Here is a 16,186-nt window from a genome sequence, read left to right as displayed (position 1 = left end):
AGGGTGCGGGTGGCATCGCTGTACCATTTTTGCAATTTTTTGGTGAATCTATAATTATTTTAAAACAAAAAGAGAAGGAGTAGGAGGGGGAGAAGGACTGGAAAAAGAGGAGAAAGAGGGGGGACATTAAAAAGTGTCCTGAAAAATAAATTTAAAAAGAAATAAAAATATGTCCTTACTTAAAAAAAAAAAAAAAAAAGAGGACATTCCAGGAAAAGGGACTCTCTTTATTTCTGAAATTTTGGCCCAACTCTATTGTTCCTTCCTTCCTTAATGAACTGGATTAGTGAACATGTGTGATTTCAATGACTCTTTGTCTAGACAAGAGGCAGGGATGTGTAGTAGCCCTCCTCTGCCTGCCCTGTCACATGTCCCCTGAGTCCTTCACTTTGGGGCCTCCAAAAGAGGGGCAAAGTGACTTTCACCAGCAGGAGGAGGCTCTGAGTAATTCTCGGGGCACCAGCCTTAATGAGGGATTTTGCCTGGAGTGTCTGCCACACATATGTCCCTCAGGACTCCAGAGGGCCACTGCAGCTGGTAGGTGGCTGAGAGAGGATTTTAGGGCTTAGGATCTTGGTTATATCATCTCTGACCAACACCTGGTGTGGTCTGGAAGATGAAATCAGGGCGGGGATACTCACAGAGCCCTGGGGATTGGAGAACTGAGTCACTTGAGAGTCTGAAACCTCAGGAGCAGCTGCCTTCTCTTGGTCACAAGCCAAGACTGAGGGAGACTGAGAATATATTGGATCTCCTTGGTCCCCAGGAGTAAGGCTTATTTGAGACCACAGCGGCCTCTTTGGCACGAGGCTAAGGAAGCCTTGGTTTCTTCAGTGGTGTGAGAAATTGGGAGTGTGTGGGGGAAGAGCAGCAGACAGGATGTGGAGAAACTAGGGCCCTGAAATTTACTTGTGTGTCTGCTGGAAATGTGAGGTGCCATGTCTACAAAAAAGTGTCGGGATACCAATCTTGGGATACCAGGGTAAAGGGATAAATTAAGACAATCTACAAAAACTGAGAGGTTTATAAATTTATGAGAGGTGTCCCTATTATGCATTTGTCAATTTTCTATGATGTAGGAATGTTTCAGATGCCACTTTTAAAGAAACAACACAGTCTGCATGGATGGTGGAGCTTTTTTAAAAAAAATCCTGGTATATATCTTAGTGCTTTATTGTATATAATCTCCCAAATGAGTTTTTGCTTATTTGACTATTTTAAATTTTTACGAAACTTATACTTGTGTATAATTTTAAAAGGCAAAAAGTTGTATAAAACAACAAAACGCTGTGGTCCCTTGTACCACCTTTTCCTAGATGCAGACATTCAATGCTCACTTGTTTTTTTTGGGGGGTGGGGGTAACAGTGTGTTTTTTCCAGGACCCATCAGCTCCAAGTCAAGTCATTGTTCTTTAGTCTAGTTGTGGAGGGCGCAGCTCAGCTCCAAGTCCAGTAGCCGTTTTCAATCTTAATCTTAGTTGCAGGGACACAGCCCACCATCCCATACGGGAAATGAACTGGCAACTTTGTTGTTCAGAGCAGGCGTTCTAACCAACTGAGCCATCTCGGTGCCCCAGCTGTTTTGTTTGTTTGTTTGTTTGTTTGTTTGTTTGTTTTTTTAAGAGAGTTCATCAACTTTAAATTGTAACACTTATAAGGAAATTTTCTGTTTTGAAACACTGTAAATTAAAAATGCTTCTTTTTAGTCTAAATGTTCATTTTCATAGCCTCTTATTCTTTTTTTATGGAGACAATATCCTCTTATTTTTATGAAGATATTGGTATTTGTTGCAGTGGGTTTTATTATTTGGTTCTTTGCATTGTCTCTATTTTTTTTAGGTTTCTTAATTCTTGTGTTTCCAATTCCCATCTTTCATGTTAGTAGCTTTCATCAGATGGTGATGGCTGGTTATCAATGTATTGCCTCTCAACTGAAAATCCACCCTCTTATCTGAGCTGTGACAACGGAGCTGTAAGCATTTCTCCTTTGCAGCCAGCACCAACTTAGGCTGTGTCAGTAGAGGGCGCTGGAGGGACATCACAGGAGAAAGGGACTTTTTCTGCTTTGGAAGAGCTGCGGTTTTTGATTCTGTGGCTCCTGCTGTGCAGACCGTCCCCGGCATTCGCCCACTGGGCTCTGCCTCAGCCACGTGCTGAGACCATGCAGTTCCCCAGGGAGCTGGTCCTGACTGGACAATGTATGCTCCAGGCCTCGCATGCAGTGACCACACGCCAGACTCCCTGGGTGCCTTCAGCTCACCCCAGAGGAGTGCTTCCTGCCTGCCCAGGACTGTGGACAGGCTTGGCCCAAGCATCCCAGTGAAATAATCTGCCATGCGGTGTGCTCAACCGCACCCTGTCCAGTGAGGCCCGGATGCAGCGCGGAAGTGGGGATGCCCTCCCTTGAGCTCTCCCTCAGCCCTTGGCTACCTGTAGGTTCTCTTCACTTCTTTATGTTAGTTACTCCTCCTTATGGCCAGTCCCTCTATAGTAATCTCTCGCTGCTCCAGTTGGGGCTTGGCTTCTGTCTTCTGGTTGGACCTTGACTGATACAGCAATCCTTGACTTACATTACAAGCTGTTTGGCACTCCATGTGTGTGGGTGGGTGCATCCAGTGGGTTTCGCTGTGGTGCAATGGGCTGCACTGTTCCTCCAGAGACCCCTGCATTCAGGGTCCACTCAGGTGAAAGAAAAAGCTCCATCTGTTTAAACCGATCATTTTATGTAAAGAATTGTTATCCACGCATTGAGATCTTAAAAGGCAAAAAGGGGCAGTGAGATACCGATATGGGAGAGCTCCCTCACTACAAATGGCTTAAGCCTCCCTCACTATAGAAATTTTAAGTCCCGTTTTCTTAGCTCCCTAGCCCCTGGCTTTGATTACTCTTCTAATCAGTTTCTGAATTCTAGACTAGAGATTGTTCCTAGCCCGAGTCGCAGGATGTCTCTCACCCCTGCTTCAGGTAACTACTTAAAAGCCTGTGACTTCCCAACATTTCCCAAGCTATTCCGGACCTAACTCTTGTATAACTCCATCCCAGAGACCAAATAGGTTTAACATTCCCCCAGGCCAGTCTACTTGTTGATTGTAATCACTGAAGCCTAATGTTCTTTCCAACCCATTCTGGGCTGGGCTCCTGGACAATCGATGCCACCTAAATGACTGGTTGAATGGCCACAGGCTCTGTAGAGCTAATGGATTTATTAATTAAAAGCTATTTTTCCTCATTTAGGGACCTTGGGGATACAGAGGATACCCCAGCAAGATTGCCAGCCGCAACCAAAGAAGCCAGCACGCTCTTCCAGGCAGATCTTGAGACCCCTTCCTCTCATCTAAGATCAGATAGGGCAAGAGTTCTGTGAATCCCCCAATAGGTAGAGACAGCTCTATGCCCCTGCCCAGTAGGAAGCAGATACAGAAGAAAAGACCTCCTGTCCCTCAACTTCTTATAGAGATTTTATGGGGATCACGTCTGTCGTGCGGGAGACCCTGCTCCCTGCGCCATGTGTCATGCGGGGCGTCATGCGGGGTCTCAGCTCCCGCTCCCCACATACGAACGCAGGACATGGTGAGGCCAAAAAGGAACACCCATGGAGTCATAGGTAGGGGAATCATACCACTATAGTCTCGCTGAGGGCTGGGTTGGAGACACAGGAAGCAGGAGCCACACTGTCCTCAACCCGCTGTCCTAACTGCAATCCGCGCTTGCCAGCCACCATCTTCTTGCTAGCCCCCATTTGCTGCCAGCGTAGCCACAGCAGTTATATTAGTGGCCAATGGCTCACTGGTTACAGTTGATGGCCAACTAGCCACAGCTGATGGCCATCCAATCACAGTTGATGGCCATTTACTACCTGAGTGAGCACCTTTCTATGTGAGGCCGAGAGCCTGGAAACTGCACTCCTGGCTCTGTCCCCACAACATCTCTCAAGGGGAAAACAAGGCAGGCAGTTAGAGACAGGCATTGAGTCTCTGCATCACTGCCCAAAAGCCCTCCACTCTTGGCCCAAAACTTCCCCTTTTCAGTCTAAAAAGATGAGGTAATAGCCTCTTGTCAATCACAGGTGTCAATCAAGTCGTCCCACGGCCGGAAAGGAACAGCCCATTCTAGAGAAAAAAGGATAAAACTACAAGTTTTCGCCAGTCAGACCTTTTTTTTTTGAGCCCAGGCCCTTGGCCCTTTGGGCCTTTGAGACTTTTGAGCCTCTTCTTTTGCTCAGCCCGCTCCAAACTCTTTGGAGTGAACTTTTTTCTTAATAATGCCACCTTGGGCCCTTGAGCCTCTCTCTACTGCTTGGGTCTGCTTCTATTTCTTTGAAGTATACTATCTCTTCTAATAAACGGCTCTTTCACCACTTTGTTTTTGTGTCTCTTTCAATTCTTTGCTCAAGATGCCAAGAACCTAGACACCAGGCCGAAAAGAGCTCACTCTCCGGTAACAGGACCACAGAGGCAGAAAGTACAGGAAGCAGCTACCCCTCCTCAGGCTGGGGGAACAAGGGAGGAGGTTGGGATTATTAAGGAGTAGACTTTTGGAGAAAGGGTCCCTCTGAGCTGGAAGCCAGACCTCTGAGGACCTGGCAGGGCGTTGGTGTCTCTGAGGTGGCGAGGGGAGGCTGTGCTAACAGTGTGGGAGAACTGAAGCGTGGGACCGATGGCTGCCGCTGGAATCTGCCGTTACCGCCATGGTGACGCTGACAGGACTGGGAAGCACCTCAGAAGGAACAAGTCCCTTCCTCCTCCAGCCCTGAAGTCTCCCTGTGGGCCTAGGATGGAGCCAGATGGAAGGGAGAGAATAGAGGGTGGGTGTGAAGCCAGGTGACAATAAGCACAACCCCCACGGCTGGTGTTTGTAGGCTTGTTCTTGGTCTGGTCATCTCCCAAGACGAGAGTTCAAGATTCTTCTTCTGAGGGCGTCTCGCGGCCGGAGTACTCAAAACTGACTGGAAGAAGACCAGGAGGCCTTGCCGTTTTGTATGCAGACTTTTACTTAATTCTCCTACTTTCATTATAGTTTCCCAGCCCTCTCCTGCATGGTTCAACTCTCCAGCAAGTAAACTGCCCATTATCATGGAATATAGGGGTCACTCTGCATTGTGGGCGAGTTAGGGGATCTGGGGCTCTAATGGCTTCCTATACAGACTTCAATTCTGTTCCCAGCCCTCTTGCACTCCCAAGTTCAGAGGGCCTCAGTGTCTTCATTCCTTAGGATTTCTGGGGTTCTGCTTTGTGAAATCAGCCTGCTTCTGGTTTTCTCCCACAGTGAGCGTACCTTTAATTTTCTCTTATTTGCTAAGACGTTTCTTCAGATCCTGATTTATTCATTTATCTATTTATTTAGATAATACCATTTCCTGTTTTTTTGTCTTTCTTGTAGGTTCTTCCCTCCCCACCTCCTACAACTAAAGATGTGTTTATTTCAGTTGATGGCAGTTCTCTTTTTAACAAATCTTTTCCACACTTGGTGGGACTTCTCATGGGAGCAGAAAAAAATGTGTGTGTCCAGTCAGCCATATTAAGCCAGAATACCCAGTTGAGTTTGTAGTGTGGTGGACTCTGGCCCTTAGTGTGGATCAACTGACGCCACATAGAAATAAATGCCATACCTTTCTTTTTATTTCCCTTCCATTTTCCCTGGCCACCCTTCCCCCAGATGGCCCTGCTTGGGCCCCTGCTTCAGTGTATAACTCAATGCATTTCCAAGAAGATCCTTTTCTATGTAAATGAGACAGCCAAGAACTCCAAGAGATGTCATCCTCTGGAGAGATCTTCTGGGAAAAACGAAAGCTTACAGTTTTCATTTTCTTTGTTGGTCTCTAACTAATGATGGGAAGTAAAGCAGAGCCAAAATAAATAGGGCAATTTACATTCCTTGCTATTGGTACTTATAAAATATCTGTTTTTGTATTGCTGCTAAAAGCAAGGACTGCAGAAAGAGTATTTGGGCGAATCTGACAGCAATCTTTAGAACTACGAAAGAGCCTCATTTGCTGAGTAACTTATATTTTTCTTAAAAACAAAACAAATAGCACTTATGGAGTTTGGAATGTTAAGGGAGAAAATATGCATAGTATAAGAAAATAAAAATAATCACTAACCCCAATCCATAGACATAAACATTGCTAGCATCCTGGTATTTTCCCTTCTATTTTTGTTCAATTAGCATATGCTCCTTCTACTTAACTTTATGTTACAAACAATGTCTTACCTTAAATATTCTTCATACAATAATTTAAATTTTCTGCCTAATACAATAGCACTCAATGAACTCTTTTGTTGGCCTTGTGAGCTGTTTCACTACTGTGAGTAATGCTGCATGGACATCCTGTGCATAAAGGATGCTTGGTACCTATAACTGTCTTAGTGTAGAATTAACCCCTATTCATTCACAGAATGTAAAAGAATGTATGAGACTCTACAAGAGTAAGAAAAGATTTATTGAAAGTCAAAAAGAGAGGGAGAGATTTCTGTTTGGAACTGGCAGAAGTTTTGCCAGGGCAGTCTGAGAGGGAAAGCAGCGGAGACAGAGGGGTAAGAGATATACTGGCAGAAGTTTGCCAGGGTAGAGTCTGATGGAGACAGCTGCACTGATGAGAAGGAGTGCTGGGGTTTCGTATTTTTCCATGCAAGATGTAGGGTGCTTGTCAGTCTGCAGGGGGTGCTGCCATTACAATTGTCTTCTCCTGGGAATTGTCCATTCCCATCTGTGATGGATGTTATAATAGCTTGCAGGGGGTTGCTGTTGCAATTGGGAACCGTTCTGTTCCCATCTGTGATGGATGTAAGATGCTTATCAGCTAGCCAGGGGAGTTAGAGCCAAGCGGTTAATGTTTAAGCTTGTTCCTGTTAGCCCACAAGCTCGCTCCTGTTAACTCTTTACTTGTCTCATCAATAACCTGTTGGTGTGTATTATCTGAGCACTTCCAAAGAGATTGTACCCCTCCCCATATTGTCTCACCACACCCTCACAAGGAATGAATCATTTCCTATATTAAAAGCTGTCTGATTTCATTTTAAACCACTATCTCAATAATTCAAAACTTGAATAGGTGCGTGGGACTGTGACAGAACATAAGCAGGCTGTTGATATGGCTCATGATTAACCAGGAATGATTTTGACATGAGTGGTCCTGATAACTAAATAAGGTAAGTATATTTATCTATTACAATTTATTATATAAATTAAAATAATTGTCTTGGCAGACATTTTCAACAATTAATTTGGTATATGCAAGAAAGTATATGGGAACTTCGCAGGGTTCCTTGGGAAATCTGTTGCTATTGTCAGAGGATTCATTGATTAATTTCTGAGTTTTTTCTTTGTCTGTAGCAGGTGACTGGTAGTACCTGCTTTGATTTATTTTGTTCAAAATCACGATTTTAGCTCTGCTGCATATAACCTGAGGTTCGTGACCTGGTCTGTCTTGCTGTAGTAGTGTTTTATGATGTGGCTGGTTCACTGCTGGCCCATGTGTCAGAGCAACCCCAAAACAGTTTTCTGAGGGACCACCTGGCTCTGGGGTCTGTCTCTACATGGGCTCCTGCCAAGCGAGCCTTGTGCAGAGGCTGTGTCAGCTTCCATTCGGGGGGGAGCACAGGCTGAGGGCCTCGGTTTCCTTGGGGCAGTGTAGTCCTGTGGCCTGCCCAACTGAGTTCTTAAGAGAAGGTAATAATCTCAGTTAGCAACAGAAAATATACATCCAAAATTCCCCAACTAGGATTTTTAGCATATGGCTTCTTTCAAGAGCCCAGGGAGATAAAAGATATTACAGACGATTATATAAGGGACATGCAATGCTCTTGCCTCTGAGTTCTCTAAATTCTGTCCCTGGGTCACAGATATCTCTACCTTCATACTTTTTTTTTTTTTCACCCTTCCTGGACTCTCTTCCACTGAGTTTTGGTTTAATGCTCTGCCTTTGTCTTTGTATAGGTTTGCTATAGTGAGTGAACAAGCACAAGAAATCGATTACTGTATTTACTACAGAAAGTTTGCTAAGGACTTTTAGTTTTATATTACCAAGTGTCCCTTATTAAAGACATCATATGAGAAATTTATTTTAGACTTTACTGCCAGAAAAAGTTCTGTTTGCTTTCTGTTGCTCATATGGATGATAGGCTGCTTATGATTCTCTTTTTCCTCTGGTTGCCAAAAGCTCAAAACACAACTTTCTCAAGTACCTCAATATTATCATACCTAAACTTTAGAATATTTCTAGTCTCTTTTGCCTTGGTTTGTATGCTTTTAAATTTTTCGTGTATACTTATTATTTCATTATATGTACTTTTGTTTTAAGCCATTCCAAATAACCTGTGGAAAGAGATGAAGTATAAATAAATGTACATTAGACGTTGTCCTCTTCAGCTTCCGGGAATGGTGTCTATAGGCATTCAGAATGGTCCAGCGTACGTCTGAGGCTGTGCTGCAGTACAGCCTCTAACAAAACTAGGCTGTCCTGAACGCCTGGTACTAGAATTGTTTAACTTTATACCAAGAAGCTTGGGAAAACATCAAAATCTGCATATAGTGTGTGTGCCCAGACCGACTTTTCAGAGTTCATGCTGTGAGACCTAAAGTTCTAATGAGATTGTGCAAAACGAAAACCCATGTCAGGAGATCCATGTGTATTAATGCGTCTGTGACAGGATCAAGCGTGCTTTCCTTGCTGAGAAGCAGAAAATCGTGAAACTGTTGAAGCACAACAGAGTCAGAAAGCTAAATAAAAAAATAAAGTTTTTTGAGTAATAAAAACAATTAAAAGGCTGAAAAAAAAAGGTTTTCCTCTTCAACAAACTCTTAGGGGAAGTCAGACAGGTGCACACGACCTGGCCATGCCCTTCACAATGCCTGCTCCACACACACCTTTGCAGACAGCACAGGCCCCGACAGCCATCGTGCTGTGAACCGCATACTCCTGCATCCTCCGGTCACCACTGAATGGTCCAGAGATGGGCGCCTGATTCGCAGGTAGCCAGTCAATAGCTGGCCAGTGACCACTGATGTGGCACTGCCGAAAGTTGAGCTGAACCAACAAGATTCTTTGTATTAGGAGTTCACACTAAGAAACAGAAATATAAAGAAGTGGCTGGTAGCAGAAAGAGAATTTTGAAAGCCGTGTAGTGGAGTGGATAGGTGTCTGGGCTTTGGGATCAAGCAAGCTTAGGTTTAAATCTTGGTTTTGTAACTTACTAAATGTGTTACTCTGACAAACTGTTTGCCCATCCTGTACCTCATTTCCTCAAAGGCGAATCACAGTACTTGAGAAAATTGTAAGGATTACGTGTACTTTTTGCTGTCACTGGCCCTAAATGGTAGTGATGATGGTAATGAAGGTGCTGGTGACGATGGTGACCAACAGGCAATGGTGACTGATGATGGTTAGGCGTGAGGCTGGAAGGGAAGCAAAGTTCAGAAGTAAGGATCAGAGGAAGGAGTGTGTAGTAAGTCAGTGGTAGCAGAAAAAGTAGTGGACACAGAGGAGAAGAGCCAGGTAACTCTGATGGCTAAAACAGGATTAATAAAAGAGAGAAGAGAGAAGGGAGAGAAAAAATACAGACAGCTGGGGAACAGTGAGATTAGTTGTTCTTTTCTTTGGATAAGCCTAGATTAGCTGATTGAGCAAGGTAACTGGGTCATCACAAAAAATCATTTCAGTTATTTGCAGATGCTTCTAGAAAGTTCAGGCATGTAGCTGTCTAACATTCATGAAGGCTGTCTTTCTATAACATCTGCCAGTTTCCTCCCATCAGCAGCACCAGCTTAGTCAGGCCTTGTTTGCACCGTTTGTCTCATCAGAAACTCTCACACTACAAAAGCTTTCCCAGTTTTACAGTTTTCTGATATCCAGATTCCCTCTCTCTTTCCCAGACTCCCAGAATTGTTTTCCTCTTTGAGCAACCAGGCTTCCAGGTTCCTAAAGATTTTCTTTCTTTGCCCTCCGTTTTCACCGTCTGTCACCACAGGTCTTCAGGCAGGGACTGGACAACCATTATACAGGATGGAACAGAAAAAATTATTGCTTTTAATGGGTGTTTGGAGTAAGCGGCCTCTAAAGTTCCTTAGAATCCCAAGCAACTGAGATACCGCAGAAGAGGAGCTCATCCAGAAGCCAGAGGCACAAAGGGCCAGGAAGCTGTGCAAAGAGCACTGGGGGTCGGGAAAGTGCCCAGTGCCTGAGACTCTGGGCCTTTCCAAGGAAGCTTGTTTCAAGTGTGTTCACAGGCCTTTTACATCATAGATGTAAATTGTTTTATCATATTTATTGTAAAAGACATAAAAAAGTATGTAGAAAGTAAGTTAGAGAGCATTAAACCCTAGCTTACTGTGATAGTTAATTTTATGTATCAACTTGTCTTGGCCATGGTACCCAGATATTTGGTCAAACATTATTCTAGATGTTTCTGTAGAGGTATTTTCTAGATGAGATTAACACTTAAATCAGTGGACTTTGAGCAAGACAGATTACCTTCCATACTGTGGGTGGGCCTCATCCAATTATTTGAAGTCCCTAATAGGAAAAGACTGACCTCCCTGGAAGAAGAGGGAATTCTGCCTCCACACAGTTCTCAGGTTTGAACTGCAACATCAACTCTTCCCTGTGTCTCCAGCCCACCCTGCAAATTTTGGACTTGCCAGCCTCCCTAACTGCATGAGCCAATGCCTTAAATCTCTCTTTCTCTTTCTCTCTCTCTCTCTCTCTCTCTCTCTCTCTCTCTCTATATATATATATATATATATATATATATATATATATGCTATTGATAGATAGATAGATAGGTAGGTAGATAGATAGATAGATCTCTGATTGGTTCTGTTTGGAGAACCCTGACTAATAATACAATTATAGTTCTAATTTTTAAAAGTATATTTTCTGGTCTTTATGTTAGGTTTTGGTTTGTTTTTTTTTTTTGGGGGGTGTACGTTATTGTCACCAATTGCATGTATAATTCCTTTATCTCTTTTTAAAAGCTTGTTATGACACTATTGTTTTCCTTATTAATACACAGTTTTAATAACTGTCACTTAAGTGGCTCCACAATAGTATATGAAGTACATAGGCCATACTTTATAGCTTTTCCTGTTGAGTGCTTATGCTGCTCCCAATATTTTGTTGAGTGTTTATGCTGCTCCCAATATTTTGTTATGATAATAAATTGTAATGAACATTTTTTATTCATAAAGTGGTTTCCACAACTGAGAGTTGGACAGATCCCCAGAAATGAGGTCACTGCCTCTGAGGGAGAACAGCCCCATCCTGCAGCAGCTGGATCCAGGCTGCTCTCAAGACCTGCTGGGGAGGAGGCCATGGTGAGCGTGAGGGCCGCAAGTGGGCATAGACGCCCTCTCAACTCCTGCCATTGCCCCTGGGCTCACGTTTAGTCAGACTTTGCTAAAGAGTTAGGGATAAAGGATGAGAATTACAGAAATGCTTAGGTTTCGCAGGCCCAAGCCCTTCCCTGTCCTGGGTCTCCTACTGGATGCTTCTCTGCCTTGCCTCCAGCCCGCTCTCAGTTTCAAGGGCCAGTTTCCCTCCCCACAATTGGGGTATCCTTGAGTGTGCTTTCTCAATCCAAAACACCAGCCCCAAACTCTATCCCTCTTCTGGTTCAAAGAGGGGACGGTGTTTCTTCCCTCAATCCAGATTCGGGCCACCTCCCAGGATCTGCCTTCCTTACGATGATTCAAAATGGGTTTGAGCCTCTCTCTACAGAAGCATCCCGTCCCCCTATGACCTGTGACCTCCGTGCCTAAGCCCATGACCGTGCTTACCAATAGAAATATAATGTAACTTATATGTAACTTAGTTTTCTAGTAGTCACACTAAAAAGATAAAAGGCAGTAGGTAAAATGAATTTTAATAGTATATTTTATTTAACCAGCATCCAAAATAATATAATTTCAAAGTGTAATGAATATAACAATTACTTGTGATTTTTTTGGTACTGAGTCTTTGAAATCTGGTGTGTATTGTACCCTTGAGAGCCCATCTGAATTTGGTCTAGTCCCATTTCAGCACTCATTGCTACATGTGGCTAATGGCTACCGTGCTGGACAGCACAGAAGTATGACCTTTAGTAAGGAAATTAGCAATCGTGTTTGTCTTGGACCATACATTCCTCAAGAATAAGTTATTTAGTTTTGAATGATAGACTTTGTTGAACATCCACAGTCCAATCTGCCACCAACCGCATCAGGCCAGGTCAGGCTACAGCCTGAAGGGGCAGCCAGGCCTGCATATATTCCTATGTGGGGTCCTGATTCTAAGCTCCCAAGGCTGGCTGTGTGATTAGTCTCACACACACACACACACTCACCCCTGGTGTGTGGAGCAGCACGACTTGAAGGATGAGATCACACACCAACTCTGTTTCTTTCATTCTCCCACTGTCTCCTTCACTTGCTCAGCGTTAAAGCTTTGCTGATCTCTCCTAGGTGATAAAAGGCTATGGTCATTTTACATTACCACATACAATGTCAGCTCAGAAATTTGAAGTCTAACTGCAAAGTTAAATCTTCTCCAGTTAGTGTTTTCCGAGGTGAGAAGATGGGGAAATGGGGACATGGTTCCTCTTTTCTCTACTTTATGTCTCTCCCCCTACTCTTCTCTTGCTAATGATGGTTTCTCACCCTCCAAAGTTGGCAGGATGGGGAAGGGTCAGAGACAGTGACGCGCAGGAGCATTGTTGCCTGGCATGATGATAAGAGGGTTTCTCACGCTCTGGGGCTGGCAGGTGCTTAAAGCTGATTCTTCTTATGAGTTTCTGTGGATTCTTTAGAGACCCCTCGTTCTCCCACAGCCATTGCTGGAGACACTCAAATGCAGTTCCTTGTTGCAGACAAACGAGGCATTCCTTCCATCATTCATTTCTCCCACAGCCCCTGGGAATGCAGCAGAGACTTCAGTTCACATCGGTAAGTGGCCATGTCAAACAGGATTAGCTCGGCCCCACACTGGCTGGTTTTCTAGTAGGGCCCACACCTAGCCCACTGAGACAATTACATAGCCTTTGCCCTGAAAAATTCTGGGAACCAGGTCCCCAGCCCCGCCTCCTCTCCTACACCCCCACCCCCAGGCAGATAACCAGTGTCTCCCACAGCTATGTTTACCAGGCAAGGGTCAGACACCGCCCACTGCAGGCTGCCCATTGGGAGTAAGAAGCTCTATACTGGACAATACCGTGTTTCCCCGAAAATAAGGCCTGGCCAGACAGTCAGCTCTGATGTGTCTTTTGGAGCAAAAATTAACATAAGACCCGGTCTTATATTATATTATATTATATAATATATTATATTATATTACATTATATTGTATTATATATATCTTATCTTATCTTATATTATATATTATATTATATTATATTATATAATATAAGACCGGGTCTTATTATAGTAAAATAAGACCCGATCTTATATTAATTTTTGCTCCAAAAGACGCATTAAAGCTGATTTTCTGGCTAGGTCTAATTTTCGAGGAAACATGGTAGGAAAAAGATTTGATATTAGTCTGATTACACATTTACATACACAGAACAATACAGCTTAACATCTGAAGGTGACAAGAAAAACCCTGCAACTTTCTTGATTCAGGGGCAAGACAGAAAGACTGGACCATTGGTTGCCATGGACACTGTTTCCACAGCAGCTTTGCCATTTCTACTGTCGCTACATACAGTTTGAAGGACTGTGCAATGAGAAAAACATAGCTATTTCTTGATTTAACAGTGATCTAGGCAGGACAGACAATAATATCACCCACTTAATAAACGGATAAACTAAGCTTGGGAGAGCTTACACACTCTGTGAGGCGCAGAACAGGTTTTCTGACTTCTTTTCTGGTATGTGTGTTCTTTTCTGGTGTCTGTTTTCTCTCTGTAACTTATCCAGGATCAAAAATTACTGACTCACAGAATGTTAGTGTGGCAAAGATCATCAGAAATCCTACAGTTACTAGGAGAAAAGCCCCACAAAGGCAGGATACCTTCTCACCAGTCTTCTCAGTACTGACGTCAATGCCTGTCCCAGCACTGGCACTTAATAGTGTGTAGAATGAATAAATAGATGAATCAATGAACAGTGTGGCTGTTAACCAGTGAGGAAACAAAGCTCCCAAAATGCTAAGTGGAGCACCAAAGTCACTTAGCATGTTTTATAGATTACAAGACATAATAATTTGAACACTTAACTTCTTTCATTTAACATCTTACAATTAATGGCATGTCATAATATAATTGATTGTGTTTTCCTTTCTTAGTGGTGTGCGAAATAATGGTATGTTTTCCAGCAAATGGAGTCATAGATTCAATGGAAAATGGTAACTGTTTCTGAACTTACGCTGTGCCTCAGTGCCTAGCAAGTGCCAGAAAAGGGAGCTGGGGTATGACATTGTGAGATGTAACGCAAGCCAACTTCCCTTGAGGCACTCACAAGTAGACCACCGATTTCCAAGGCAGGCTTCTCTCTCAGAGAGTCGCTGCACAGCCATTGTCACTAGAGGGCGCATCAAGACATTTCATCAGGAAGATAAAGGCAGTCCGGAAGCCTTTCTTTTGTCTGGGCCATTTGTTGCCATGGATACTGTTTCCATAGTTGCTTTGACGTTTTTGACGTCATTACATTCCCCCTATTATCTTTTTTCACATGCCGAATATATCTTTGTCATGCGGGAGACCGTGCTCGCTGCGCCATTTGTCGCGCACGGAGGCCTTCTCGCCGCGCCATCTTTCAGGCGGGGCGGCGGCCTGCGGGGTCTCTGCTCCCGCTCCCCACACAAGAACGCAGGATATGGTGAGGCCAAAAAGGAACACCCACGGAGCCATAGGTAGGGGAGCCATACCACCACGGTCTCACTGGAGGCTGGGCCCACCGGACGCCGACCTGCCGCCCGCTTTTCCGCCAACCGACCGACCGACTCTCCTCCACTCTCTCCTCTGTTCCTCTCTCTCGGCTCTCCTCTTCCGCTCTCTTCGGCTCTGCTCAGCTCTGCTCGGCTCCTTGGCAATCCTCAGCAATCCTTCGTAGCCGCAGCAGTTATACCAGCGGCCAATCGGCTAACCGGCCACAGCCGACGGCCATTCACCATCCGAGCCAGCACCCTTCCACGTGAGGCCGAGAGCCTGTAAACTACTTTCTGGGGCTCTGTCCCCACAATCTTCTAATTAATCTTCCTCCATGTCAATTTAACAATTTTACCATAACCCAATTTTTCTAATGGCTAATTTTGATTAAGTGTGACATTTATAGTATTTATTTGACTTTACTAATAAGTTCTGCTTTTAAAAAATATTTGCAGGCTCTGTGATCCCGTACACAGCACAGCATTAGACCTCAGCTCCATTCACAAACGGTATTAGCCGCCAGCAGTAAACACAAGCAGTGAATACTAACTAAAAGGAGAAAGAGTGGGTCTGTGGTCTCAGTGTCAGGGGAGATGCCTTGGCTCAGTGCGGCACCTGCCGCTCACCTGGCTTGCTGCCCTGTATGGTTACATTGCTGATGGTAAATGTCACTGCTGAAAGCTCCGGGAATTTCTTTAAGGCTCCTGAGGAGGGTGCAGAACGTCGCGGCATTTCACAGCTCTTACAAATACATGACAGCCATGTCCATTAGCTTCCGCCAGGCACACCCGAGGCAGAAGCTGTGTATGGCGCTTTCCACTGCGTCCTCAGGGCCACACACAGCATATGGCATATGTGGGGTTAGGAAAGACCCAGTGGATGGTTAAGCGAGTCATCACACGCCACCTCTCCCTGGTGTGGAGCATAGAAGCTGAAAGACACTCCTGGGTGGAGAAAATCACAAATACCTCGAAGCAGCCTTGATTCAGCGCTGCTGCCTCCAGAACTCTGGGTGGGGTCCTGAGCTAAAAATAGACTGATTCTGCCTGTGCCCAGTCTTCAAATTCTTTTGAGGGTGGAGCCTGAGATGCTGCAAATATTTTAGAAAACAGAAAGCACCTGTCAAGGCAAATATATGCCATAAATGTCAAAAATGGCGATGCATTTCCTACCATCCATTGTACACACGAAGGTGGTTTGATTTGTGTCTGTGTGCCCGCACATCGTTTTCAGACTGGGGCCCCCCTGGAATGGGGACTGTGTCTGGTTTCTCTTGCTTGGCCTGAAACCCCAAACAGATTAAAGGCAAGATCCAAGGGCCTGTCATCACAAGCATAGAGAAGAGGAGA

At 44.4% G+C, this 16,186-nt stretch overlaps 1 long non-coding RNA gene across 3 annotated transcripts; it reads right to left on the bottom strand.

Moving 5' to 3' along the window:
- Nucleotides 1-11,851: 11,851 nt before the first annotated feature.
- On the bottom strand, nucleotides 11,852-15,228 carry LOC109437860 (uncharacterized). 3 transcript variants are annotated; one of them, XR_012496503.1, is made up of 4 exons: nucleotides 14,837-15,222; nucleotides 13,796-13,878; nucleotides 12,631-12,882; nucleotides 11,852-12,431 (listed from the first exon to the last, which is right to left on the bottom strand). It is a non-coding gene; the product is annotated as an uncharacterized LOC109437860 (long non-coding RNA). The 3 variants fall into 3 exon arrangements; XR_012496501.1 differs by having other exon boundaries at nucleotides 11,852-12,882; nucleotides 14,837-15,228; XR_012496502.1 differs by lacking the exon at nucleotides 13,796-13,878 and having other exon boundaries at nucleotides 11,852-12,882; nucleotides 14,837-15,228.
- Nucleotides 15,229-16,186: the final 958 nt, after the last annotated feature.

Source organism: Rhinolophus sinicus, linkage group LG05, assembly GCF_036562045.2.
Source record: "Rhinolophus sinicus isolate RSC01 linkage group LG05, ASM3656204v1, whole genome shotgun sequence".
Classification (NCBI taxonomy): Eukaryota; Metazoa; Chordata; class Mammalia; order Chiroptera; family Rhinolophidae; genus Rhinolophus; species Rhinolophus sinicus.
The sequence above is the reverse complement of the archived record's forward strand: the minus strand, read 5'-3'. Positions and strand labels throughout refer to the sequence as shown.